This window comes from Crotalus tigris, unplaced genomic scaffold (assembly GCF_016545835.1).
Source record: "Crotalus tigris isolate CLP2741 ecotype Arizona unplaced genomic scaffold, ASM1654583v1 scf7180000017716.2861928, whole genome shotgun sequence".
NCBI lineage: Eukaryota > Metazoa > Chordata > Lepidosauria > Squamata > Viperidae > Crotalus > Crotalus tigris.
Window position 1 is genome coordinate 1,256,315 of NW_024096587.1, and position 25,229 is coordinate 1,281,543.

A 25,229-nucleotide genomic window follows, 5' to 3' on the forward strand; every position below is an offset into this window, starting at 1 on the left:
AAACCAATTCTTTCTGTAGAATTCTTCCCAGCTTCTGGGACGGTGCTCACCTGCTCACACTCTCTTTGATCAACATTTCATATGATATCTATTTCACCTTCTGGTTTTTGCTGTACTCCCACCTGAGTGCAAAAGACAAAGAGATTCCCTGGAATCTCTTTTGGACTAATAAAAGGTTGTTTGGACCTCTCCGGTTTGTTTGTTTTCTTAGGAAGTTGTTTTGCCGTGACAAAAAGATGCATGGGTGCACACACTACCTAACTGAGCAGTGTAGCAGGAGAAACACTCTCTCTCTGCAGAAATAAAAAAGGGACTCATAAAAAGGAAAAAGGGAAATTCAATGGCAGAGCTTAGAGAGAAAAATAAAATTCCTCCTCTCCTTTCCAAAATGCCAATGACATTCTCCTATAACAATGGCATTCACAAGGCTGCATTCAATAAAATACTTCAGTGTAAATAAAGCATATTATTGGTGGATGTATAAAAGATTAAGCCCAAAAGACAGATCTCTGCTACTTGCCTGAAGAGATTTGTAACTAAAACCTCTAAGATTCAGTTTCAATAACACATCATGAATGGCCCCTGTATGGAAGCCACAAGTGCCTATCTTCATCAAGACTTTCAGCCACTTTTCTCTCTTGATTTTGCTTTTCGGATCAGCAAGCTGCAAGAAACAGAGGGGGAAGAATGCACAAGACAAGGAAAAGGGGGAAAAAAAAGAATCTGGGCAGACGTATATCCTTTTACCTACATTAATATTTGAGGTGAAGGTGGAATAACAGTGTTTGAGAAAAGACTCTTCAGAAAATGTGTGCTCCTCATTTCAAGCTTTAGATGTGAGATTGCTCGGATAAAAGTTTATCTCCACAGAGAGATCTAAAAGACTAACCTGGAATCTTATGGCATCTTAAAGGCTAAAATATAAGCTTTCGTGAATCACATCCATTTCATCAAAAAATATCAGCAAATTCCCATGAGAAGGGTGAGGGAAAGGGATGATAAGGAAGAATTTTTGCAGTGGGAAGGGAGGCAGTGAGACTGAATTATTTAGATAGCAGTCATAAATAAAGTAGCATGGTGTTTCTCAACCTTCACAATGTAAAGGTGTGGGGACTTCAGATCACAGAATTCTCCATACTTGCTGGGGGATTCTGGGAGCTGAAGTTCACACATCTTACAGTTGTCAGGGTTGAGAAACACTGAAATGTGTCCTTGCTTAGAGACGATAGGGACCAGCAACTCCACTTTGTTAAGCAAAGTGGTTGCCAAGTGAAACCACAACTGTGCTCATGGTTTTACTTCAGCTTTCTTTTACAGACCTGGGAAGGTCAAAAATGCAAGGATTGGTTGCAAAGTTGCTTTTTGTATCACATTGCACCTGTGAAGGGCCACTAGATGAGGACTAGCCATAGTGATTTGGAGCATTCATAGGATTCCATCCGTAGCATTGGGGTTTTCCCATAAAAGCCAGAAAGAGTTTTAACCCCATAGCTGCTGTTAGTGCAAATAAAGTAGCCATAACTCTATACTGCCATTAGAGCCTTCTAAATTATATATGTTGCTTAATTAATTCTAGTGGGGCAGGGTGATTTGTGACCTTTTTTTCAATTTGATTGATGGCTGTGGTTACAGTTACTCTAATGTGAGCTGTTAAAGTTGATATTATTAATAGTTATATTTTTTCCCCCTTTGGCTTCTGCTTATAGAGTTGTATGTCACCCAGCAGCGCCACAGTCATTGAGGTAGCCTCTAAATTGGATGAATTTTAATAAGGTTGAGAAAATAAAATCCCCTCCATTTCTTCCAGCCTTTGGGAGGAGTGTCTTTGGAAGAAGAAGCCTGTTTCAAATCCATTCTCAGGTTGCATGGCTGGTAGGAAAAATAATCACCATTAAAATAAAGTACGTGCCTCACGCTTAAAGCTTTGTGGGCTTATTTATAGGCTGAATGATTAAACAGGATTCTGTAAGAAAGAAATTGTTCCTGCATCTACTAATAGTTTTCCAACTCCCACACATAGCAGGAACATCAAATGAAGAAGTCAGTGTTTGGAACCCCCTGAGCTCAGAAAGAGGCAGGTTGAATTTCCCAGCTGTCCCTTCCAGGATGCTGAATTGGGGGTTTTGAAGATGTTGAGTTGGTCTTGATTTATTTATATAGCAGTGAGATTAGTAGGATGGAGATTGTGGGATAATCAGTTGTGCACAGTTGTTCATATTCTCAGCTTTTTATTTTTATCATTTCTTCCTTTTTTTAAAAAAAAGCATTAATATTTTAACGTTAAAATTTTAAAAGAACATGTAACTTTCATAGAGCACTTTCAAGTTCTTATGCATTATCAGAGCATAATGTATTATCAATCGGTTGCACTACCAGGGCATGATTCTTACACTGTTTGAAGTCTACTGTCAATCAATGTGGTGACTGTGTCAACAAAGGGGAAGTGATGTCACGGACTACAATAACACAGTAGGTTCCCAGGAAGGAGGGTGCGCATTCCAAGGAAGAGGGTTAGAGAAGAGACAGCATGGTCCAGAGCTGGATCCTGAGAACATGAAGGGATTTAGGTTAGCCACTCCCTAGAATCTCCCAGGGTATGTCTGTTAAGTTAGGGTAGTCTAGGTTTAGTCTGGCAAGACTCTATCTATGTAGTGTGAGCAAATAAAGACTTTTGGCTGGATTGTGATGCATTGTTCTTGGGCTAGGCTTGACAGCTGTGATCTTTTTATATCTCTGACTTACTTCAGTGGTTGTCATCAGTCTGTTATAGCAAGTGATGTAACTGGGCATACAGTTTATACCTTACATCTCATTTACTGTAGCAATCTCCCAGTAACAATCATCTCCATCACCTCCTTCTCCTCCTCTTCCTCCTCCTCCCCCCTCCCCCCCCAATCAAAGGCTGGTAGAAACATAATACAAATCCTAACTAAAGATCTACGATTTGTTAAGACAGCAACTAAAAATACAAGTGATTCCAAGCAGGGTGCAGGTTTTTTCATAAAATTAGGATGTTCAAATCTGACAGATTCAATATTTTGAGATGTTGAGGAAGTCCTTTAGGTATTGTTCTGAAGGCTCCAATCATGACAGGGATAACAATGGGTTCCCCCCCATTAGCATTCAATTTTGATCGGCAAGTCCCGGTATCTTGTAATTTTATCCTATTGTTTTTCCTCAACCCTAGCATCACCCAGAATAGCAACATCAATGAACCAGATTTTCTTCTTTTCAAAAACTGTTATATCAGGCATGTTATGAACAAGATGTCTATCTGTATGGGTCTTAAAGACTCTTAAGATCTTAACCCACTCATTTTCCAAAAACTTCTCAATTTGATAGTCCCAGCAGCTTTCACTACATTCAAATCCAAACCTCTGGCAAAGCTTCCAATAAATAATTCTGGCAACTTGGTCATGAGATTGCTTATAGTCAGTATGAAATTTTGCTGCAGCCATTGATCGAATATTTATTATTATGGTTTATCCCACAACCAGCCATTTCTATCCACCTGTTGAGTGGATAGAGTCCTTCCCAAGGACCTGGGATAGGGAGATGTTGCTTGATGGTATTAAAGGCATCATCACAAAATTTAAGCTGTTCCAAATAAAACTGCCTTCTGCAATTGACTGGTGATGATTTTGTTTGTAATGGTGGTGTTCAAGAGATGCACCAGATATTTTGGAATTGCACCCAAGCCATATATTATTATTTGTATTATCTTTGTCTTTCTTGCCACAGTCACTCTCCTTCTATTTGCAGATCTTTTTATTTTGTGATTTTCTCCAGTTCTTTCTCTTCTCTTCTACTATCTCCAGATATTGTCATAACCACTATCCAGACTTTTTTTGACTTTCTTATTAACAATAATTAAGTCTGGAGTAGTATGTGGCAAGTGCTTGTTTGTTTGAATTCTAAAGTCCCAGAGCACTTTATCTTCTTCATTTTCTATAACTTTGTCCATTTTATGATTCCACCAATCCTTGCTTGCAGGCAAATAGTATTTCTTGCAGATATTCCAATGCACCTTGTTGCTACTTTGTCATGCTGTTTTCTATGGTCAGTCTATGCGGTCTTCTTGCAGCAGCTAACTAGGTGATCTACTGTTTCTTCAGCTTCTTTGCAGAGGCGGCATTTGCTCTCTGTTGCTGTCTTCTCAACCAACATTGCAGGCATTTATTTTTAAGGCTTGGATTTATGCAGCCAGAATTAGGCCCTCCATCTCTTTCTTCAATTTTCCTGCTTTTAGCCTTGTTGTTATTTGCTTTGTCTGCTATTTTGTATGTACTGGTCATGTACTTTTTTATGTGATATTATTATGTTTCATTGTACATATATTACTATATACACAAAAAATGAGATCACAGTTGCCAATTCTTTAGCTGGTGTTAGTCATCATATGTATTAAGTTCTTCCCAAGAACTTGGGATATCATAATGTATTAGCATAGTGTATGTTTGGATCCAAGCAGGATAGCCATTTGTAATTAATAGATGGAAATTTTGTCAATGTGAAGATTTTCTAAGTGCTGTCCAAGATTTTTTGGTATGGCACCCAGTGTCAATAACCACTGGGCATTAAGACTGGTTTATACCATCATCTTTCAGTTTTGATTTTCAGATCTTGATACTTTGTGATCTTCTCCAATTCTCTGTCTTCTACTATCCCCCAGCATTGCCACATCAGTTATCAGCACTTTCATATTTTCAGACACAGTTAAATCTGGTGTGTTATGAGCCAAGTTTAATTAGTTTGTTTTCAGAAATCCTACAATATTTTCACCTGCTCATTTTCAACTACTTTTTCAATTATATATTTCCACCAATTTTTCATTACTGGCACATGAAAATTTTTACAGATGTTCCAGTGAATCATTTTGGCAACTATGTTTTATCATTTTTTATAATTAGCTTGTACAATATTCTTGCAAGGACTGAGTATGTGATCAACTCATTATTATTATTTACACAAAAATGTGAAGTCACAACAGCCAGTTCTTTAGCTGATGTTGGCCTTTATGGGCATTGAAGATGTTGTTGTGTATCTGCATATGTGCAGATTCAAGCAGTGTGTCCTTTTGTAACTGATAGATGAAAATTTTGTCAATGCACAGGTTTTCTAAGTTCCATCCAAGATTTTTTGGAATAGCACCCATTGTGCTGATAACCATGAGACCACCATAGTTATGCCATAGTCTTTCAATTTTGGTTTTCAGATTGCTACTTTGTAATCTTATTATGGTTGGTCACGTAGCCAGCCAGATCTTAAAACTGGATTTGGCATTTTTATTCATCTATCAAGTCCTTCACAAGGAACTGAAATAAGCAATTATTGTTGTTGGATATTGTTATTATTATTACTATATACACAAAAATGTCACAGCTGCCAGTTCTTTAGCTGGTGTAGGCCTTCATACCCATTGACGTCTTTCCAGGAACCCTAGAATGTCTTGATGTATCAATATAGTATATGTGCAGATCCAAGAACGGTGGCCTTTTATAACTGACCTATGCAAATGTTGTGGAAATGAAGATTTCTTTTTTTGTATGGCATCCAGTGTGCCACTGGGACCAGCAGTTCCTTCTCTTCTCTTCTCTTCTCTTCTCTTCTCTTCTCTTCTCTTCTCTTCTCTCTTCTCTCTTCTCTTCTCTTTTCTCCTCTCCTCTCCTCTCCTCTCCTCTCTCCTCCCACTTCCCTCCCCACTCTCCTCTTCTCTTCTCCTGTTGCCATGTACTTATTTTATTATTTTATTTTATTCTGCCTTTTAACCCTTCTCTCCTCTCCTCTCCTCTCCTCTCCTCTCCTCTCCTCTCCTCTCCTCTCTCCTCCCACTTCCCTCCCCACTCTCCTCCTCTCTTCTGCTGCCATGTACTTATTCTATTATTTTATTTTATTCTGCCTTTTAAATATATATGACCCCTCCAGTACACCAAACTGGTTCTCTAATGAACTCTTGAGCTATTGTCCCCTTCCTGCCTGGATGCAACCTTTTTCCTCTGTCAGTGGCTTCTGCTGTTTCATTGATCCAAAATGCATGAATATGTGCATTTTCTGCCATGCTTTATTTATTACCTTCATTATTTTACCTTACATACATCATCTATCCTTTCCTCATTGCCCTCTGATGACCTAAAGAAGAAAGTTTTTGTTCTGCTTACAGGTTTTAAATCAAACCCTGTTAAATTACAGGAAAATTGCCCATAGAAATTCGCTTCAGGTTTGTCAGGCCTGGGTTCAACATGCGCAGAGCCCGTCCACACTAAGAATTTATAGCAACGCTCAGTCATCACTGTAGCAACATAAAACCTGTCTGCAGTATGCTTCTGTGTTAATGTCCAAGCCATGATTTGATGATGCTATAAATTGCTGCTGCAGAAGTCATCTCCCTGGGGGGAGGGGTTAATTCTTACAAGAAAAATATTCCATGTCCCTTTTTAAATTCATAAACATGTTATTTGTTTAATAATGTAGCTTTAATACATTAAAATATATTGATATATGAGAGGCTTACAGTGTCAGGTGGAGTGTTGTTCTCTCCACAGAACTGTATATATTGTATTTTGACATCCTAACACTGTATTTTACAATAGATTCTGTACACAGCTTCATAATTCACTAAGGTTATAACTTCTTCCTCTTTCATGTCATGAGAAATGGCAAGAAAATCTGTGAAGGAAAACTAACATCAAATCTTATTCTCTCTTATGGTTTCCTTTCCAGCACAGATCCTATAAGCCTCTCTTTATAGCCACAAAGGTTAAAAATGTAAGTTCTTAAATAGCAAAACAAGTGATAAAATCTGTGCCAGTCATTTGTGGAAGTGAAGACAGTTTATGGGACCTCTATTAGATCATAAACTTAATGAAGGCCCGTTTCTAGTTAAGTGGCAATCATGTTTTAAAGAACGTAACAGTTGTGTACTTTATGTACATTAAGTACATAACATTATTGATAAATGATCTGCACAACCTGCACAAAGTAGCTGAATTCACACATTAGTTAAGCTCAGACTTGAATTCATATGAAATGCTAAGCCAAAATTGTGGTTTTTGGCTTAGCAGGTTATGCAAATCTATTTCATTTATGTTCAAAGTCAGCCAATGGAATTTTTTCCCAGTTACACCATGGTTATATAAAGCACGGATTCATAAAATGTGTGAATTCGATGTGTTTCCTGTGAATTCGATGTGAATGTGTAGAGTAAGGAGAACTAAAAGCAGCACTTTCTTGAGAGAAGATAGGTTACTTTTTCACCTCGCATAAGTTCAGGTTCCTAGCTGATAGAGTTAGAATGTGACAAGCTGCTCAATCTATATTCTCTGCTATTAATTTAAGCAAATAAAACTTTCGTAAGTGATAACATGCAAATGCAATCAATTGTGATTTATTCGGTAAACTGTGGTTAAACCAACCATATATTAGTCTGATGTGAGAAGCAAATTATGGCTTCACTATCCCATATTATTGGTGAGTCAATTGTGCGCTGAGCATAGTGAATTGTCAGTTGATAATCTAGAGTATGTAGATTTTTCTGGCTTGGACATATCAAATGAAGTTTCCTGAAATGCTTTCTGACTGCATCAGCTTTTACCTAGATTTATCACTCTGTCAATGAAAGAAAGTACAGTAGTTAATTTTTAGTCTACTTGAATCCTGAGACATGCATAAATAAACACGTTTGAAATAAATTATGCTATTTCTGCCCAAATAACTGCTGATTTTGCCATGCCCCCTCCAGCTTTTCCAAAAAAGGGAATTGCACCAAGCAGCTTGTCAATATAAAGTAAATGCTTCCAAAATTTATTTAAGTTGAGAAAATATCATCTGGTTCTAATTATTTTTTATGGTACAAACTCAAAAATGCCCATGAGAAAAAAGGGGCAACATTTCACTGTTGCTTCAGTTTTTGCATTACAAAATGCATGGGTTAGAATAGAGAAGTTTGGAAATTCTGATAGATTGTAGTTTTTACACTGAATGCTTTTCCAAGGTCAGCTAGATGTAGGGAGAGCCAAGTCACTTTCCACACTTTTCAGATTATAAATGTATTGTATTATGTTCTGCCGGAACAAGGAACTGTTGTGATTGCGTGACTAGGAAAGACAGAATGTTTCTAAAACATATTTGGAACAGGTTTATTTTTAAACAATTAATTCAAAACATGGGCTAAAGTGCTATTTCATTTAAAATGCTACTGCATAAATATTTAAAATTTAAATTATATATTAAAAGTACAGCAATTGAATATACCGGTATATGTTTAGAAAATACATAGGGTACTAAAATTGGAAAACATACATTTTTTTATAATTTGTGCCAAATTGCTGCTGCTTCACTTAAGCATGCAAGTATTTTAATTTTTGTCCTGTAAATTAATTAGCACAAATTTAGATTTTGACTTTAAAAATGAATTCCATTGCTACAATCTTTATCTTTGTTGTTACAAATGTTGTAGCTCAGAGTTGCTATACAGCTGAACCGTGCAAATTGAAATAATAAACTACCTGAGCACTACCACCATTGACACAATCCCCATCAGTCAATTACAAAAGGCAGTTTCACTTGGAACAGCTTACATGCTGCAACAACACCTTTAACGTCATCAAACAACAACATCTGCCTATCCCAGGTCCTGGGGAAGGACACAATAGGTGGATAAAAATGCCAAATTCAATCTAAACATCTAGCTGACTGTGGGGCAAATCACAATAAAAATAATAGTCGATAGGTGGATAAAAATGTTAAATCCAGTCTAAACATCTGGTTGGCTGTGCAACCAATCATAAACACAACAGATCTGACAGATAAGGCAATTTGTAGAGATGTAGTAATATCAATTACTTAAAATGTCAGTCTTCCAAGTGAAAAACATGAAACACAGATGCTAAGGTGAAATTATGTCACTGTTCCATTCTTTTAATTAAAAGGATTCTGTGAACTCTTAACAGAAATTAAAAAAACAAGAAAAACATAAAGAAATGGTAATCAGTGATATAACATAAATTACAGATAGGCAAACACAGAGACTCCTGCAACTATAGTTACCAAAGTTGAGCAAAAGATCCTGATAATTTTGTGATAACACATGAAAATTATAGTGTAAATCTTAAAATAGTTTAAATAATATCAGTTTACAAAACAAGAATCTCCCCCCCCCCCCAATTCTCTCAAAGCACTCAGGGGAAAAAACAAACCAGACATTTTAATGCAATCCACACATGTGACAACTTTGCAGCTACAGCTCTTACTCTCCAAAAAATGTAAATTAGTCTTCTGGCATCCATAAACTTTTTTTTTTTCCAATCTCAACGTAGATGCTCCATAAAAGTGGACAGCCCCTCTGCACATAGCATTTGAACCGATCTGGCGTTGTGTCAGACTTCACACCAGGCATGGTAATAAATCTCAACACTCCCGACATTCAACCTTTTATTCGGGAATTTGCTAACCACAGAAGCTTCACAGACATGACATGGCTGAGTAAATTGCTTTATTGCAGATAAGAAAGAAGTAATATATGCACAGAAAATCTGACTACTGCAGTAAGCAGGAGGCAAGTCCAATGTGCAGCATATGCCTGCTCTAAAGTTTACATTTCAGGTCTTTTCCTTTTGCCTGTTTGCATTCATGGGCTTTTAGCCATTCTTTTTTTTTGGCCTTGAGAACTGTAGATACCTGCTCAATATCTATAAAACAGATTGTCTGGCCTGAGAATCACCAGCTTTGGCCTTTGCTCACAAGTGCTCAGCCACTGTGTTCATCCTTCTTGGGCAGCTGAGCTGATTTTTGAATATTGCCATTGGGGACCTGGAAGACGTATTGGATAACTTTCTGGCCAGTTTCACAATCCTTTTTTCAAACTGCCTAGATTGATTTTCCCAGCTTATATAGGCAGAGTGCATTGGTCTTTTGCCTTACATTGCCTCTGGCTCAAGCAAGCTAGTAACCCTACCACTACCCACCAACACATACACATGCAGAGGCTCTACACTGCAACCTACAATGGTTGTAGCTGTTGAAAGAAAAGTGTGTGTTAACAACTATGAAGTTATGCCACCTTCACAACTCTCACTGGGTATTTATAAACAGGAAGTATGATAACTTGACAGCCAGCAATTCAGATTTTTCTGAAATGGCCAAATGAACGCCGCTTGTACAGAAAGTGATGGACAGAAGCTTTCAAGGGATGCACAACAACATCTGAGCTGTACGGCCCAACCTGTTTTCTGAGCTAACAGCAATGCTTCCCCCCCCCCCCCGCTTAAGTGATGCAAAAACAAGAAGATTTTTGTTGTTCCATAAGCTGCCATAGCTCAAGGATGGGTCCCTAACTGGGTGACGGTTGGGTATCCACTTTTTCATTGTCTGAGAAACTACTTTTGATCTCCTGCCATTCCTTGCTGGTACCTCTCATTCCAAGGTTTGGGAGAATGTTTGTTGGATGTTTCTATAAAACACTCCAACATTTGGGGGGGGGAGAACTTAGGGGTGAAAACTGATGCCTTGTGGAATTAACCTGAATGAACCAACTATGCTAACATCACACTGAATAGCTCCTGTGGGAACAAACATTCACTCTGCTGTATAACAATCCAGGACTTAATTGCCGGAGAAGGTTTTCCTCCATTCCAAGCCTTTAAAAAGTGGTATGAATGTGATCTGAGGCAGCCCTGAGGGCATACAAGAGACAGTCAGTTCTGCTTACTGTTTTCAGAATTGGGATCATTTTAAAATGCCCTCTTTTTTTATGCCCGTGTCCATGTGACATTCTCTCCAGAAAGTTTCAGAATATGCAATAAGTATGGAATTCTTCCTAAAATCTGCTTCCAGACCTACTCCAACCTATCTGTTAAAAAAAAGGAAGAATCACAGATAGGGAGACTTCTTTCTACTCACGTATTAGAGACTGAATGGTTTGTGCAAATCATGTCAACCTGTGACCTGGCTTTCACCCCCATCACATCTTAATTTATCATCTAACAGAGGGCCAGCTTGGTCGCTTTAGCAACTGACCTATGGAATAGAAGTTCCATTTAGCTACCATAGCAGCCAGGACTAGGATTACCATTAATTTCTCTAATATTCCTTCAAAAAGCAACTACGGTAAGCTAGTGGTTTTTCTCCATATTAGCTCAATAAATTTCATGTGTTCTTTATTGCAGGATAACCAAACATTCTTCAAAGGTAACTGGGATAAATGCAGGTTATTTATTTATTTAATTCCCCATCCATTTTTCATGCCTTTCAGAGAGGTGGCTGATGGACTCATTCATATTCTTTGTTGGATGAGTCAGTGGAATAAAATATTTGGCCTTAATTCCTAGATTAAATTTGGCCAAGGCCTGTAGGTAAGAGGAAATAGAGGAGGGCAAACCTTACCCTACATTTCAGTCTAGCGGGTGAAATCCAGGGGGACATAAGAATTAGTCACCATGTGCCTTCTCTAAGCTCTGTTAAGCAGGCATGTTTACTCCCAAATATGGGAGTAAACATGCTGCTTTAGGACTGCAGCTTTAAAAACAGAGTTTTTACTGCTTTAGGACTGCAGCTTTAAAAACAGAGTTTCAGCAACACCAGAATAGATCATGGTTGGGAAAGCTAAACAGAATCAGGTCTAATATTTAGATGCCAAACGCTCAGGAAATTACCAAAGTGTAGGCATTGACTAGGAAGTTGAAACGTATCTTAGAAAAAGACAAGACAACCATTTCTTTTTTATTATTATTTTTGATTATAAAACTATGGGGACACATACATGAAGTCATCAGGAAAAGCTCGACTCGAAAGAGATTCCATTTCAGAAACTGAACTAAAAATCAGCAACTTCCCGCTTCCCCTCAGGACCCTCTCCACAATACGAGAACTACCATAATATTTCTCTACCTGACAGCAAACATATCCAACACACATTCCTCCTCCTATTTTCCCCTCAATAAGAACCCTGTGAAGTGGGTTGGGCTGAGAGGGAGCGACTGGCTCAAGATCACTCAGCTGGCTTTCATGGCTAAGAAAGAGTAGAACTCAAGTCTCCTGGTTTCTAGCCTTTTGCCTTAATCATTAGACCAAACTGGCTCTCCAAAAGTGGGTTTTTACAGGTATTATGAATATTCAGAACTGCTATACAGTACAAAAATTTAAGTATCATTCCTAGAAGACAGTCAATTTGGTGTAGTGCACAGGTTGGCAACCCACGGCTCCAGAGCCGTATGTGGCTCTTTGAGCTTTCTCCTGTGGCTCCCAGCCTCCTCCACCATTCGGGGAGAGAGAGAGAGAGAGAGAGAGAGAGAGAGAGAGAGAGAGAGAGAGAGAGAGAGAGAGAGAGAGAGAGAGAGGCACTTGTGCTTCCCTGCTTCCTCTCTTCTCTCTCTCTCTCTCTCTCTCTCTCTCTCTCTCTCTCTCACACACACACACACACACACACACACACACACACTGAGTGGGGGAAGAGGACTGGCAGACCAAGGGCAAGAGAGAGCCAGCCCGATAAGAATATGTGAAGCTTGTCATGAAGCCAGCTTGCCAAGTGAGTAGAAGATTGGAGAGAGGGAGAGGGAGGGGGAGGGAGGGAGGAGACAAAAAGAGAGAGAGAGAGAGAGAGAGAGAGAGAGAGAGAGAGAGAGAGAGAGAACTCATGCACAGCAGCCTCTATTTCTTTTTAATTAAACTCTTCAATCAAGCTCTCCCCCTGCAAGTTTTGGGGCTCCCAGTGTTTTTTTTTCTCTGGGAAATGAGTCCAAGTGGCTCTTTGAGTGTTTAAGGTTGCCGACCCCTGGGATAGACCATGAGTTCTAATCCTGTCTTGGGTACAAGCCTGCTAGGAGCTCTTGGGCCAATCATTCTCCCTCAGCCCTAGGAAGCAGGCAAGGACAAACCACTTTTGAAAATGTTGCCAAGCAAACTGCAGAGACTTCTACAGGTGGTTGACTGGAGTCAAGACTAACTCAAAGATATCCACCCATCTACACAAATCCATAGAGCTGCCATTATTTACCAGGTGTTGCTGCCAGCCTGGTTGAACAGAATTACAAAGAAACTAACCACTGGTTTAAGTCACTAAAAACAGTTCCACTGCACTTTTCCAAAGATATTTTCAGGAGTAAATTGTTCATCATATATGAAAATCTTACATTTATGAAGTTTTATAAAGTATTGCATTAGGATCTTTGGTAACCTTTTTCCAAATGAGCAAATTACCAGATTAGGTACCATTATCAAAGCTTTGAGACAAATGAGTGGGCTTTGCCAACTTTTTATGTGTGGAGACAACTGCTCCTGCCTGGATCAGGTAGGCCAATCAGAAACAGGCACATATTGTAATCCCAAACAATCCTGGTTGAAATGGAAGGTTTTGGGCAAAACTTAAAGGCAATAAAAGAACCATCCACTTCTTGCTGTATTATCATGGATTCTATTCTATTTCCTGCCTGAGCAGGAGGTTAGACTAGATCAGAGGTCACCAACCTTTTCTTGCTGGCAGCCCAGAGGGAAAGGGAGCAGCTGGAAAATTTGCGTGCACGCGCACGCACATGTGTGGAAAATGGGGCCACAAGCACTGAAAGGGGGCTAGAGGCCCTGTTTGCATAGGCTGCAGGGGCTAGCTGCCGCTGCTAGCCCTGGGCGCATGTGCAAACTGGTCCATGGGCACCAGCATGAGTGCATGCATGTGTGTGAGGGCACTGGCCAGCCTGTCCCATGGCCTAGTGGCCAGTAGGCCACAGCCCATAGATTGGGGACCCCTGGACTAGATGACCTCCAAGGTACCTTACAACATTGTTATTGTTGTTGTTATTGTTGTTGTTAATTGAAATAAATAAAACTTGATTCACACATTGGCCTATACCAGGCATGTCAAACTCGGACGTTGCGCAACGTATTGGGCCGGTTTTGCCATTGCTGGCAATGGGGTGGGCACGGCTTCCATGTGACATGTCTGACCTGCGGGCCGGCAGTTTGACAACCCTGGCCTATACCTTGTTTGTTGAACCTGGGTGTATAAAATAACCTCATTTGCTGAATTCATATATCCACTAAATCATAAGTCCTGATATTTAGACATCATGACTAAGTTCATATAAGGTAGTAAGCAAAACCAATTAAATGCACGCCATCTTGATATAATGTGTGAACTATGTGCTGGCTGGGGAATTTTGGGAGTTGGGAGTCCACAAATCCTACAATTGCCAAGGTTAAAAAAACAATGAATTAAACTAGCTAATTTCTACTGACACTATTTTTCTCTATCTTTTTGTATTTAAATTACAATCCTATTCCTACTTTGCTAGGTACCAGCTTCAATATAAAGGGTCTTCTTTCGGAGTAGATGAATACAAGATTGTGCTGCCAATTCTTTTTTTTTAATTTCTCCACAATACAATAATACTTTGTGGCAACAACTCATTCACAAATCCAATTGAACTGAAAGCCTCTATGTGCCTTGACAGGCATTGCCTTGTTTTATTTCATATTACAAACAAAGCAAAATTAACAAGTGCTTCTTGTTAACTTCATAATATCCATTGCATTTTTTTGGTCATTTAGATCAATGAAAATATATTTTTAGTCTTAAACCTTATGGAAACTATTTTTGCTGCCTTTCTTTATATCTTTGTTTCCATTTTCTACAAGTCAAATTCTACAACATTTGGAGCAAAGGATTTAGCATCTGCAAATCATGTGCATCTCTTTACTCTGAAAATGCTTACAATAAAGGTTCTTTCCTCACATTCCCCCAACATTTTGCAATTCTTAACACTGAGTTTCATCTGTCATTTTATTGCTAAAGTCACCCAGTTGTGTAATGACCTTCCACAGACAGCAATCTGTTTCAAGTGCAAAGCTTTGCCTATTGTGTTTCCAGCTCAATATTCTTCTCTCTCTCTCTTTCTCCTTCTTTTCTTCCTTCTCTCCCTCCCTCCCTCCCTTCCTCCCTCCTCTCCCCCCTTCTTTCTGTTTTCAGTGCTTTCCTTTCTACTCTCCTCTTCATATTTTTAGAATACCACTTGATTTCTTACTCATTTGCCACTCTACTCCTCAGCATAGCAGTCTTAACAAACAGAGAAGGAGTTGGAGGCATACTGGTCTATTAAGCAGAAAATCCAAAAAGCAATTATGTGTGGGGATGGGTTGGGGAAAAGAGAATCTGCTTTTTTTTTTTAAGTGCTCCAGATTTTGCCAAATGCTAAAGTTGACCCTGATCAAAACAGAGCTGGGGGGAGGTAGGTCGGCCCAATGCTCTGGAAATACAGTTGGTTGAATTCTCAACTTAACCACCTCCCCATTAGTAACTGACAAAACAACAGTCCCTCTTATTCTAGGATGACTTTGTTTTCTTAAGAGACTTTGAAGAATGGTTTTCTAAAAGACTTCGGAAAATCCATTTGTATAGAATCAATGGGAGCACCCTCTTTCACAGGCTGCCTGAACATTCTCAGAGAATCTGGGAAGATGAGTGAGGTGTCACTTTCCCTTATTAATCCCAGAGCTGACAATTTCCTGACATAACAACATTCATCTATACATTTTGTATTTTCATCTAGGCTTCAGAATTTCTGTGCATTTTCAAGGGAAAACAGATATTTAATTTAGTAGATAAAGATTGTGAAATTCAACGCCAGGCAGAAAATTCAACTGGAGACAAAAGGTATATTGGAAAAAAAAAACACCCTGTCGTTATTCACTGTGGTGATTTACCTAGGAATGTGTTGGGATTTGCATTCTGCATTTTGAATATTTATAATAATCTGTGCATACTATATTTTTTTACTCCATTAGAGCTCCTTTCAGAATTCAGCCTCCATGAGACTTTTGTCCCTGACAAGACTGATGAAACAAGGATGAATCCTGACCTGTAGGAGACCGCTGATGTTCCTGGTGTAAGGACAACTCCTTTCATCCTTTTTAACATTTCTCCTGCAGGACAATATCTAGCAAATGACCTCTCATATTACTTAATAGAGGGGAAAAGTGTGCCATTTGGATGTTCTGCTTCAGATATAAAAATGTCTGAGGCAGACCACCATTCCTGTAAGCTCAGTCAGAGAAACCACGAGTTCCATTTCAGGTCTTCTGCTTTTTCCATGGATGCTAGGATGTTCAGTAATTACACAAATACATTATTATGGGCAGAAACAAAGCTGTCTTTGAAGCCAAGAAAAGACAAGCAGGATTCAGTATTCCAAATCCCACCTCCGGCAAGCTCTGAATGGAATGAAGTTGCTCTTCATCAAGACTAGTCGGAGTATTAAAAGCCAGTTGCCAAAATATATGAGTGAGGTTTGCTGCAATAGATCCTGCCGTGTAGCAAAGAGGGCAAATATAATAATATAAAAAGATGCCTAAGATGATGTTGCTTTGGAGGTGTGGGTGTAGTCAGGAAACTTTTTTTTTTATTTCTTTCCCTTCATAAAATTGATTGGCAGTAAGTCTGGGATAGAAATGGAAAGGAATTCTTTAATTAACACCTAATAAAGTTGCAGGAGTCACCACCACCACATGCAAGCAATCATCTTTAATGTAGTCTTTGTTTAGTAAAGAATAAAAAGCAAGCCATTGAGAACCTCCATAGTTAGAGGCATTTGCTGGCCAGTTTTGGAAACAATGGAGCCTTGCTTTGATCCAGGCAGGCAACTCTTCCAAAGGCTTAAAGAAGCGTGGAGATCTTAGCCTAGGAATAAAATTGTTGTGTTATTCAAAGTATGGAGCTGCTATGTTCAAAGCCAGGCTGTGATTTCACGGTGATAGTAGCTAATGTGCTGTTTAGAGAAATTCAGCAGCATTTTGTAGCTGGAATAGTGAGAGTCTGGTGGTCTCTCACCCTACAGTGGTGTTGCTGCTGCTGCTGTGAGAAGCTGGAAAGTGTTAATCCCAGTGGGGAAAACAGTATGTTTTTCAAGGACTGCCAGAATGGTCCAGAGTGAATCAGATGGCTTAGAATAGCCTTCTCCAACCAAGAGCCCTCCGGGGAGTTCGGGGTCAGATGATTGTAGTTCCCTACTTCCAATGGACACCAGACTATAGAAATATGTGTACTTGATTTAAAAAAAAAATAGCAGGTAGGTTTTGTTCTTTCAGAGATTTGGAGGAAAAAACTTGTAGCCCACTCCAATCTCCTTGGGCAAGTAAGTTCCATGTTAACTGCTTGGGAATAATGTAGATGGACTAAGCAAGCAAACCTGGCGTCTACTGAAAATCTTGGAAGCCTAAAGCATTTTCTTGTCTTTAAAATAAAAATAAATTGTTACATGTGAGGAGTAACCCTGCATGGTGTCTGAATTTTCAACTGCACCCACAAGCTCTTAAGCTTTTTGAGATGTCCTCAAAGGATGGCCAGGTGGACAAGACCTACGTGGCACATTCTCCTGGGTACTGGGGCGGAGGTGGTGGTGAAGTAATTGCCTCACGCCCCTGTGTTGTGCCTGTTTGTCTTCTTGTTTACCACAATTGCTCCTGGGCACAGCAGATCTTGGCCGTCTGTGCACAGGGGATGGAGCCGAAGAGGCTCAGGGCAAGACGGGCAAGGGCTGCTGGAAAAGGCTAGATGAGACTGCTAAGTACCGCCGCCCAAAGGGTGGTCGAATTGCCGTTCTTTAAGGGAGACGCTTTCCCGGATCACAGAAAACATCCTCGATTTCTGCCAGTTTTCACAACACACGCGCGCGCGCACACACACACACACTGTACACAACAGAACGTCCCTCCTCTTCAGCCCGTCAAGAGCCACGGATAAGGCACCCCACGTTCTCCTCTCCCCCCCCCCGCACGGCCAGCCTTCACGCCAGAAAACCCCGCAGAAGCCCGAGGGCGCACACACTCACCACGCGGGTCCCTCCAACCTCCCGGGGAGGCGTCCTCTCCCCGCGGCTCTTCCGGGAGCCCCCCCCCCGCCCAGGTGCCCCGGCTCTCCCCACTCCCTGGGCCCCCGGAAAGCCGGGACGCCGCCCAGCCCCGCTTGGGAAAGGCTGACCGGCAGCAGCTCCCGGGCAAACAGGGGACGGCGGATCGCGGAAGGAAGACGGCGGAGCAGGCGAAGAGCCGCGAGCGAGAGGGGCTCGCAGTCTCCGGGCAGTGGCGAGCGGGCGGGCGGGCGGGCTCTGCCTTCCCCTCCTCCAAGCCCGGAGGACCGAGCCAGCCACCAACTCACCTTGGCGGGCGAGCCGAGGGACCCGGCTAGCCGTGGCAGAGTCCAGCTGCCGCTCTCCTTCTCCCAACTGGCGTCGCCTTTCCTGGCCAGGCGGGCTAAAGGAGGCAGAGGAGGCGGCGGCGGCGGCGGGCCGGCTGCTCCAGCCTCTTCCCTCGCCTCGGCTGTCTTGTCTGTCCGTCTCTCTGTCTGGTTCGCTCACACCTCGGTCCCTGTTAACCCTCCGCCTGCTGGCTAAGCCCGGCTCTGCCTGCCACGAGAGGCCGCCCCCTCGAGCGACTGCCTTGCGCGTGGCGTGGGGGGGGGGCTGCTGCTCTCGCTGCTGGCGAGCGACTGAACGGGCGGCAGAGCGGCGGGCAGAGAGAGGCGAGCGCCAGGGCGCGGGGCGGGCCGGGTTACCGGGGCAGGGGAAGACCCTCGGGGGTCGGGGGGGGGGACGGAGCACGCGGGCCCCACCTTGTAGGAAAGGGCGTGTAGCGCTTGCCAGGGCAGCTCCCCTCCCGCCGCTTGAAGCTCCCTGGGACGGTTGCGGACGACTGTGCCCGTGTGGTGGGCTAACCGTATGTTTGTGAGCAATGCTCCTTTCCCCACGGAGAGAAACCCTCCCTCCCAGGACTGCTTGTTTGTTCAAGCAGAGTCGGATTCATCTGAGCACCCGCAAAGTGAGCAGCCTCCTGTCCGCACGCCAGACCTCTGGCTAGCGCCAGGGAGCCCCCTTCGCTTTGGGGACGACGAAGACGGCCGCCCTCCCCTCCATCCAGGGCCAAGGAGCCGCGCATCCCCCTTTCCCAGGCTGCAGGCTGACTTCAGCCGCGGACGGGACTTCTTGCGGGAGGATCCGCCTGTAGCGATCCTGCCCTCGGTGTCTCTCTCCCCCCCCCCTCCGCCAACTCCCCCGAGCTAGTCTCGCAGATTCCTTTCGGCGCCCTTCTCCCTCCTCTCTCAGATCCTCCCCGGCAGTCCAGCCTCTTTCTCTTGCGTTGCTATGGAGCGAGGCGTCTCCAAGGGACATACCAGGCAGCACCTGTGGCTGGAACTGTCTCAGTTCAACCTCCAAGCCAGCTTGTCCGCTTGGGAAGGGTGGGCGCTGAAGCCCCCGCCTCTCGCCAAGGGAAGAAGAGACCCAGAACGGGCGGAGGGGGGGGCAGGCGAAGCAGCAATTAAACGGACGAGCGAGCTCGACCGTCCGGCTCTTCCTTGCGCTGCCTTCGATCGACTCCCGTCCCTCCGCTGTTACCGTTGATCCGATTTTTTTGCGCCAACAAATGCTAATCGTTTCTCCTCCGCTCCTCCGCCGAGTCCCGAATCGCCAACCTCGCCTTTCGCCTCCACCCCGCCCTCACTTGCCCAGAAGCATCTCCCAAGCGCCTTGCCGTGGGAGGGAATATTTTCCCCCAAAGCATCCTTCCGCTTTTCCTTGCCAAGCCCTCGTAACCCCGTGGGGAGATATGCCGGAGCGAGGGCGCGCCAGGAGCGAGCAAGGAACCTGCAACGCGAGGCCGAAGTCTGAACGGGCCGGTCCCTGCGCCTAGGCTGGAAGGATTTCAATATTGTGTTTGGTCTCCCTAAAATACCGGCATGAGCATCTCGTGAAACTTGTGATTAGAAGACAGGGCTCTTAGCTGGATCTTCTGGGTTCAGAAATTAAGTGGGGTTTGGCCCGGCTCATTCTTGGACGGGAGATCTCAAGGGGACACCAGAGCTGTAGGCGAGACTTCGAAGTAGAAAAACAAACAAGGTACTGAGGCGAGGAAAAATTGAAATCACCACGACTTGAGGGAGGCTATGTCATTCTTGGAGAGTGAGAAGTAGTTGGATCACTTTACCTTGTCCCCAATGGACGCTTCAGATATGTATTAAAAATGCAGTGTAAAAGTGTCAAACACATGTTTACAAACCCTAGGGCCATAAGTATTTAAGGAATGATGAACCACTGCAGTACGTTGTTAGTTAGACCATTACTAGAGCCAGTTTCATCTAATGCAGGGGTTCTCAACCTTGACAACTTTAAGACTTGTGGACTTCAATTCCCAGAATGGTTAAGGCACCGAGATAGAAACAGGGAAAGTGAACAGATGGCCTTTTGGGGAGATACACACACACACACACACACACACACACACACTTGTATTGTTTGGGAAATTTGCAATCTATCTAGTCTTTTGAGGATTTACAGCTTGATCATATGTGAGTTTGCTTCTGAACACTGTGCACTGTTTTCTGGACAACTTTACTGTCCATGTTGAAAACTGCAACTATTAACTTTTATGGTCCATCATCACATCACAATCCTCACTCCAAACACAGGGATGGTCTGTGACTTGAAAATTGTAAACAGAAATCCAGGTTTTTGTATAATGATGCCAATAACAACGGCCAGGTCTGTGCTAAGCAAAGAGAAGCTGTGCTACAGGGCTAAAAGCAAAACTAGTCCAATATTATTATATCCAGTTTTTACTCACATGTTCCTATAACACTTTTCTTTTCCCTCTTTTTTACCTTCTCTGCCTTTTGGGGCCCCAGTTCACCCCATTACTGCCAGTTTGCCCGTTCTCTTTCTTTTTATCTGTAGATCATTGATTCCTGCCACTGCCCAGTTAGTTCTGCTCTGTGCTTCTCTTCCATTTGCAGAGTGTGGCCATGCCTTTTTAAAATGTTTTCGATGGTGGTGAACATCTGTATTTTTAAAATGTATACACTCACTATATGGCAGGGCTTGCTTTGAAGCCCATGGCAAATCCAAAAGTATTCTGGGGGGGGGGGTTATACAGCAGGAAGCTGAGGCTTTGTAATGTTTTGTTTTGCTGCTTCCCCCCCCCCTCCAGCCTTTCCTGTGGGTGCTATGTTGGGGGTAGAAGACTTATCAAATCTTTCAATGCTTACTTTGTTTGTTAATACACCTTATCACAATTTTACAATGCTGTCTATTCTGTGCATGCATTTTGAATTAATTTCCCTTGAATTCTTTGCAAAAAGCCAACAGTGATAATTATAATTTACTCTGCTTCTGTTAGATACCTGGAAGCAGTAGCAGCCCTCCAGCTGACTTAAACCTTGTTTTCTTAACCATTTTAAAAATCCAATGACTACAGTTACTTTTAGAAACACACCTTGCCATCTCGCCAAAACTAACACACAGGAAAATCATAGGGGCTAGAAACTTTTTTCAGAAAATGAAATCTAAGGGATAAGGTCAGCGCCCGTTCAAGGTTTCTGCACTCTCTCCAACCTGCATAGAATCACACCAACTGAGCAATACTGTATGCAGTCAGTCACATGGTGTTCCTCTTTACTGGAGGACAGGCAGCTAATTACTTTTTACTCACCAGCACCAAGCCACAGCTGTTACATTACAGTATTTGTTACACTTCAGATCACTGCAAAAGTGAAACAGCTACCAATTTAGATGACTTGGCCTCCTTTGTACTGCCTTCTTTTTAGATTGTGCATGTGGGGAAAAGTGAGAAATAATTGGGGCAGAATAAGGCTTGGCAAAGAAAATAATTGTGAGTAAAAACTGTTGCGTTTTTCAGCTGCACGGCCAAGACCTTCCTGGAGGAATTCAAGAGTTATGTCATGTGTGCCGCTTCAAGAAGGAAGGATAACGGTGCGGTTGTGGCTTGGTTCATTATGCACCGCTGTGGGATTTCACATCCGCTATGGAGGATTAGATCCCTGTATAAGTGTCTGAAACAAGGCCAAAAACTTCTATTCTACAATGCTTCTGGTCCATATTGGAAACTGAATTGCATGCTGCGTTGGGATGCATGGACAGAATACTGAAGAAGCATTTGGGCTATTTAGGAAAGAGAGCTCCAATGAGGGACAAGTTGTCAACAATTAAACCCTTGAAGTGCCCGCTGGGCAAACTGGTGAGGAAGCCACTTGTCCGTGAATTTGATTACAACATGTGATCCATCTTTTATATGTTAATATGGCATGACAAGGCCTTCTAGCTTATTTGGCCCTACGTTGGAACAGAAGAGTCCAAAATGTGTCCTAGCATGCATTTTATACAAAAGCTCCTTTCACACATTTATTCAGTTAGAACAGGTTGATCCTGTTATGTTATGTTAGTCATTTAATAGCAGGATCATTGGGGAGGTGGTTGGAAGTGCTAGAAAATTTTCTGATTTTTAGCTAGATCTCTGACATTAAAGAAAAAATGTAATATTTGCCTGGGCAACAGAATGCTGGTTTTCACCTACCTTGCTTTTTGGGGGAAAAAATTGTATGTAACAATTGCTCTAAAATGAGAAAAACCGATGAATGTTTTCTTCCAAACCATCAATTCTGAAATAAAGTCAGCACATGCTCTGAAAAACATGATCCTACTGAAGCAAATAATAAAAGTTGGATGGATTTTGTTTCTTGAGATTCTGTATGCTGGTGGTAGTTTTCTCACTGTCGGTTATCACTGATGGGAGAGAGAAAAGGATAGGAAAGGAAAGGAAAAGGGAAAGATCTTCCTTCCTCCAGTCTCTCTTTCCATGGATGACAGGAGAAAGTGGGGAGAGAATGAGAAGGATTCCTTTTGAATCAATTTTATTCCACAATCAGCATTTGTTGCTTTTATACATTAAAAAAGGGAAAAGGTGAGAAAAATCATAAATAAAAAACCGCTGCTTGTGATTCAGCTCCATTCATGACTCTTATCTGTTGTGTATTTTTAAAACTTGTATTCAGTTGGAGTTGTGATAAAATTAGGCAATGGCCATGGGAAATAGCTTCAGATGATGGACCTTTGCACTCACACCCACTCCTTTCCTCCTATTCACTGTGACTGATAGATGTTTTTCCTGCCTGCTGCCATGCAGAAGAGGGAGGGCAGCAAAGATGTGGGGCTCAGTCAATCACTTTACTTATCACAAGTTGCACACATATGATTAGGACATTTGCCGTTCAGCAGTGAGTCAGAACAAATGGGAGAGGCAAAATAGGGATTAAAATAGTGACAGCAAATTTTATGCCATAATTGGTATAGTTTTTTCTATCAGCTGAAGGATAAGGGGACCACTGTTTAACTCAGCAGAAGGGAAAGATCTTTTCTCTTTGCCATTTGCCAGTGGTTGGATTCATACAACGCAAGATGTTACTCCCTTGTACAATATTTTTCAAAGTTGGTGGTTTTTCTTATTCTTTGTTAAGTTAAGTAGCTCCTTGTGCTGAGTATAGATTTAGGGAATGCAAAGGCAGGGTAATGTCAGTCCATCATGAATAAGCGCCATGACTGTAAATAGTTTTATAATAAAGAATTAGAGAAGTTAGCGGAGATGCACAGAAGTCAACATATTACAATAGTTATTAAAATAACTGTGAATTTTCTCATTTAAGATGCAGTTGAATCCCTCTTGGATTCAAATCTGTGGTTGTGATTTAAGTACTAGAGTTGTACAATGCTTTTCATTCAGAAGCAATCTTGGAACATAGAGACATTTATATCAGCCTTGGGAAATGATGCAGCTGCTTTAAGGAGTTGCAGACAGATGTTCTGTCTGCCTTCTGTATACTTCAAGGCATCTTCTTGACACAGAAGCAGAAGAATTGCACGGCCTTTAGTATTGCTTCCAGTATTATTTCAGATAGGACATTGCTATGATAATATTAATCCTATTAACCAGTGCAACAATGATGGGATGATGCTAGAAGGCATTGTAAATCACAATCACGGAAATGGGTCTTAAAACTGTAAAGAGTGTAATTTATTTGTAAATGTAGCTACTATTTAATAATAGCTGTCTATTTAATTCAGCCCCCCATCTCCCTCTCTCTCTCTCTTTTATAAAAAGATAAGCTTGTTTCATTGTTTGGGATATGCAAGAATTGATACCTAGAGCAGGGCTTTTCAACCTTTTTACCAATTGTACCACATTTAGGATATCGCAATATTGGAGTACCACCTAACAAGGTGTCAAAAACTTGATGACCAAAAAAAAAAAAAAAACCCCTGTTCAAAGTTGTAATTGCACTGAAAGGACTTATGACCATTTTTCACACTTCTGACCATTGCAGCATGCCCAGGGTCATGTGATTTATATTTGGATGCTTGGCAACTGATTCATATTTATTTATAATGGTCACAGTATTCCAGAGTCATGTGATCTCCTTCTGCAACCTTTTGACAAGCAAAGTCAATGGCAGAGCTGCTGGTGGCCAAGTGCTAAGGCGGGACTTCCTTTCCTCCCTCCCTTCCCTGCCTTCCTTTTTCTCATTCCCATCTCCTTCTGAAGGAAGAATTTGACCCCCCCCCATATTTTCCCTCTTCCATATATTGATCAAACAAGGCCTCCAGAGACAGAAAAGACAAGTTGCTGAGTGAACTAGCTTAAAAAGGCACATTCCCCTTTAAGAATTAGCTACTGGCTAGAAAGGAAAGTAAGGAGCAGATGGGCACTTAAGGAAGAAAAAAAAATGTAAGTACTGGCTGCCAGCTAAGGCAACCTCCCCAAATGGCTCCATTCATAAGTAAAGGAATGCTACAGGCAAAATCCATTCAGGAGAAAAATACTTCAAAATCCCTTGCAGCAAAACTTACAGCTAACAACAGCAGAGCAATAGAAGCTAACACGAGACATCAGCCATCAGCCAAATAGAAATTGCCAAACGCTCCTTAAGAACACAAAGCCCTCATTGCACAAATCCCAGAACTTCAAAGTGACAAAAGCACATAAGAATCCTTCCACTCTCCATCTCCTTCCCTCCTCCATGCCTCACCTCCAGCCATTGCTGCCTTTTTTCATTCCTCTTGGAGGGTGACCCCTCCCCCGCTGCATTTCTTGCCTGTTTGCTGCTGCCAGCACAGGTGGCTGCCACAACAGTTGTAGATGGTTCATGGCCAGCCTGCTTGATCTCCTCTTCCCCCACCCTCCCCCTCCTTCTTCCCCTTCGGTGCAGCTGACTCTGTCTCCTCCCAAGGCTCCTGCCTTTTCTCTCTCTCCCTCTCCTGCCCAAACTGCCTCCTTTTATAGGCTCTCCTGTCTCCGCCCCCTCCTCCTTTCTCATGGGGGAGGGTGAGCCAGAAGTGAGCCTATAAAAGGCTCATTTCTCAACCTTTTTAATGCCGCCACCCCCAACCGGTCGTAAGTCAAGGACT

The 25,229-nt window shown here is 42.1% G+C and overlaps 1 protein-coding gene across 2 annotated transcripts in view; it reads right to left on the minus strand.

The window, feature by feature from the left end:
* Nucleotides 1–19,455, minus strand: part of LOC120306091 (PILR alpha associated neural protein) — a 49,760-nt gene extending 30,305 nt beyond the window's left edge. The window contains exon 1 of one of the 2 annotated variants that reach the window (XM_039338738.1): nt 19,374–19,455. The gene's annotated coding sequence lies outside the window, so the exon portion shown is untranslated. Of the gene's footprint in view, nt 1–18,139; nt 18,983–19,373 lie in introns of those variants that run through there. The other variant, XM_039338737.1, reaches the window with a different exon arrangement.
* Between the last annotated feature and the right edge of the window lie 5,774 nt (nt 19,456–25,229).